Source organism: Simochromis diagramma, unplaced genomic scaffold (genome assembly GCF_900408965.1).
Source record: "Simochromis diagramma unplaced genomic scaffold, fSimDia1.1 OVJJ01000373.1, whole genome shotgun sequence".
NCBI classification, from domain to species: Eukaryota; Metazoa; Chordata; class Actinopteri; order Cichliformes; family Cichlidae; genus Simochromis; species Simochromis diagramma.
This window is the reverse complement of record NW_024387066.1, coordinates 7,728-11,116: the sequence shown is the minus strand read 5'-3', so window position 1 is coordinate 11,116 and position 3,389 is coordinate 7,728. Positions and strand designations below refer to the sequence as shown.

The window sequence follows — 3,389 nt, the reverse complement described above, 5'->3', positions numbered from 1 at the left end:
CTCCAGTGAAGGTGAATCTTCCTCTGAAGTCCAGGCCACCTGGGATGGATTTCCCTGGCTGGACTGGTGCGGTGACACCTGAACTGTACTCGTGGAAGCCACAGGTTGAGCTTCTTCTATGGCTCCATCTGGGCTGAAAAGAGAGGGAGGGATCAAGGTCAACTCCCGTGTAGTGATTCCTTGTGGTGTCCCAGCCGCCATGGACATGTGGATCCAAGTGCAGGACTCTCAGACGGAAATATAACTGAAAACTAGAGATGGCACGATACCACTTTTTTTATGTCCGATACCGATACGATATCATAAATTTGGATATCTGCCGATACCGATATGAATCCGATATAGTGTTTTTTAATCAACAAAACTGTTTTTTTTAAATATCTTGCTGCATTTTGTATAAGTTCATACTCAAGTTTAAAACAACAACTACACTAAAGCTATTCTGTTATACCTGTATACAAAAAAAAAAAATTTCATAGTTCCGAAATACTGATCAATCTAATAAACTTAAACCTACACCATCCTCCCTATTCTGGTATTTTAAAGAGTAATTAGCATAAATATTAAGCAACCTAACTAATAGGGTTCCAACTCCCAGCAACAACAAAAATAAATAAATAAAAAATAGGGAACCACCCCTCACGCTCCACCTCATGATGCTTAATCGACGTAATCAACCTTAATTTGACGCAGTGTGAAATAAAATGCACAGAAATCAATTATTTTTCAAGAAATATTAAATAGATTCAACATCTTTCTTCAACAAAATTGCAGACTGCACAGATGGTACCTTCCCAAAGGAAAAAGTACTATAGCTTACTAGGGTATATTAGACTTAATAGTTACTATATACAGTAATTGACTTCTATTCATTTTACATCAAATTAAAACTTTGGGTGTCAGATAATTATTTATTAAAAGCTAGACATTTTAAATGAGAATAAGAAAGAAAAGTATGTCTTTGTGCCCCCTTTTCCCTGTTAATGCCCTATCGGCCCCCCTGGCTAAACTTTGCTAGATCCGCCCCTGCAAAGTTACCAGCCGTCAGCTACGTAGAAAAAGATCCTCGAGTAGAAAGTAATATTAAATAAATTCTAACAACAGCTGATCAAGCTTAAACGTGCTGCTGTTGTTCAGCCGCTGGTTTCCTCTTTCTGGTGCAAAGTGGGCCAAAAGAAAACCAGAGACACGGACTCGCGACAGAAAAGCCGATCAGCTGATCATTAAGCAGTTTCATGATTGAAGTAGCAGCAAGAAGAGGCAGTCGCTTGTTAAGCTTAACGCAGGAATGCTTTACAAACATTCAGAGATGGACTTACACACTTGCTTTACTTCTCTCGGGGGTAACTTTGTCGGAGATGAAATGCCGGGTTGCTAGCGAAGCTCCAAATGCTATCCAGACCACCGACAGGTCCCGCATGCCACAGCCGCTCTATCACGTGATGCATACTGCTCCGACGTGCTAACGTTCTGAGGTGAGTTACGGCGTGTTGCAAGTTTTGTGAGGTGCTTTCGTGATATTTAATGGATCAGATTACATTTTTTATTTTTCTCCGATATCCGATCCAGTAATTTAGGTCAGTATCGGACCGATACGTAATATCGGATCGGTCCGTTCTGGGTTCGTTGGACCGAGTTTTTTTCATGTACATCTATGCTGTATGTAAATAAAAGTGCCTGTGTGACATCTGGGACACAGCTTTGACTAAGAACTCTCTTTTTGTTCTTACTTTATGGCTTTAAAAAAAGTATCGAGATATATATCTTATATCGCCATCCAGCTAAAAAATATCGAGATATGAATTTTGGGTCATATCGTCCAGCACTAGGTGTGGCCCTGCCAGGTGGTTGGCCACACCTGAAGACCATCACACAGCTGATCAAGCCTTGTCGGAGGAGCTACTTAAGAATGCGGTGGCGCTCTCTCTGACGCTGGATCATTGCGTGACTTCACGTTAGTCTCTCGGCCAGTCAGTACGGATAGTCTGCCGCATTGTATGTGTCTTACGGCTGCCTGTTTGTTATCTCCCCAGGAGAAGCGTGGAGACGAGAGGGCAGCGAGCACGGGGTGCTCAGACACTGAGGAGCGGAGACAAGGAACACTAGCACTGGGAAGAGGACATTTCACGGGAGTCGGGAACGCACTGCGGATTTATTGTTATTTTCCATTCACTGTAAATAAACGCACTGCTTGCATTCAGAGCTCCGTGCCTGGCTCCTCCTTCCTCACTTCCCCACGGTTGACGCTGGCCAACCGTGACAAATTGTCACGGTTCTGGGTCCGTTGGACCCAGTATTTTGAGTTTATTATGTTTTGGTTTATTTTTGCATTATGGATTGTTTTCTGATGTTCTGGTGCTTTGTTTATTATTATCATTATAGATCTGTTTCTGTTATTCTTGGTGAGGGATCAGTTCTTTGGTTTTGGGTTCTCATGTGTATTACAGTTTCTGTTCAGTGTCTAGTCTGTCTCTCAGTGTCATGTCTGCATCTGGTTTAGTACTTCTTGTTTCCTGTTTTATTGTGAAAGTCTTTGTCTTATGTTAGTGTGTGCAGCTTAGCTCCCCCGTCTCGTTAGCCCTGATCTCCCCCAGCTGTGTCTCCCTTCTGTTGCCCATTCCCTCATTACTACCCTGTGTATTTAAGCCCTGTGTTTTCCCATGCTCGGTGTGGCGTCGTACCCTCAGATCCTGCCTGTTTGGTCCAGTTAGTGTTTTCATGTTTGGTTTCTGTTTTGTTGGTGCCAGCAATAAAGCTGTTGTATTCAGTAGAGATGGACAGCCCAACACCGTGCCGGATGTTTGGCATTTGCCAGACAACACAAAGATTGGCAACTTTGCCACTGGCGCCCTGTGCTCCTCACAGATGAAAGCAGGTTCACACTGAGCACTTGTGACAGAGTCTGGAGACGCCGTGGAGAACCTTCTGCTGCCTGCAACATCCTCCAGCATGAGTTTGGCAGTGGGTTAGTTTTGGTGTGGGGTGGCATTTCTTTGGGGAGCTGCACAGCCCTCCATGTGTTCGGCAGAGGTAGCCTGACTGCCATTAGGTACTGAGATGAGATCCTCAGACCCCTTGTGAGACCATATGCTGGTGCGGTTGGCCCCGGGTTCCTCCTAATGCAAGACAATCCTAGACCTCATGTGGCTAGAGTGTGTCAGCAGTTCCTCCAAGACGAAGGCATTGATGCTATGGACTGGCCCGCCCATTCCCCAGACCTGAATCCAATTGAGGACATCTGGGACATCATGTCTCGCTCCATCCACCAACTGCACCACAAAATGTCCAGGAGTGGGCAGATGCTTTAGTCCTGGAGTCTGGGAGGAGATCCATCAGGAGAGCATCTGCCACTTCATCAGGAGCATGCCCAGGTGTTGTAGGGAGGTCAC

General features: G+C 44.8%; 1 long non-coding RNA gene across 1 annotated transcript; it reads left to right on the top strand.

Moving 5' to 3' along the window:
* Window positions 1-1,722: 1,722 nt before the first annotated feature.
* LOC120742140 lies at window positions 1,723-2,200 on the top strand. Its single transcript, XR_005697784.1, has 2 exons — window positions 1,723-1,954; window positions 2,034-2,200. It is a non-coding gene; the product is annotated as an uncharacterized LOC120742140 (long non-coding RNA).
* Window positions 2,201-3,389: the final 1,189 nt, after the last annotated feature.